Here is a 440-nt window from a genome sequence, read left to right as displayed (position 1 = left end):
TTATACTTAATTAACACTTTTAGTTCACCTGTATTTTTGGCACAATACTGACCTGTAGTGTGTAAAGTTTCACTAATAAATCCTCAATGGTAATTCCATGTTCATTACCAACTTAGTAACCTTGAGTCTTAATGTAACCTTCATTATGAATGTTTAATTATGTGACTTTGAGATCTATGCTATTTCTTTAATTCTATATGGGAAAGTGTTAATAATGTACATACTTATTGGTTGGGTATGGTTGTACATAGAAAACACAATGCTGAGGGTAACTTCAGTATGATATCATTAATATCCTGATACAAAGTACAAAACTAGTATGAACTTTACATAATGCAACATCAAGTAGTTTAAACTCTTTGCAATATGAGTAACAATAAGAAACATTGTTATTTGTGTTATTTTTATATTTTATTAAATGTTATTCAATTTTCTGTGGA

The 440-nt window shown here is 28.0% G+C and overlaps 1 protein-coding gene across 3 annotated transcripts in view; it reads left to right on the top strand.

The window, feature by feature from the left end:
- Positions 1-440, top strand: part of LOC119587985 (cholinephosphotransferase 1-like) — a 16,369-nt gene that overhangs the window by 7,904 nt on the left and 8,025 nt on the right. The window lies entirely within an intron of this gene.

Source organism: Penaeus monodon, chromosome 23 (assembly GCF_015228065.2).
Source record: "Penaeus monodon isolate SGIC_2016 chromosome 23, NSTDA_Pmon_1, whole genome shotgun sequence".
In the NCBI taxonomy this organism is placed as follows: domain Eukaryota; kingdom Metazoa; phylum Arthropoda; class Malacostraca; order Decapoda; family Penaeidae; genus Penaeus; species Penaeus monodon.
The sequence above is the reverse complement of the archived record's forward strand: the minus strand, read 5'-3'. Positions and strand labels throughout refer to the sequence as shown.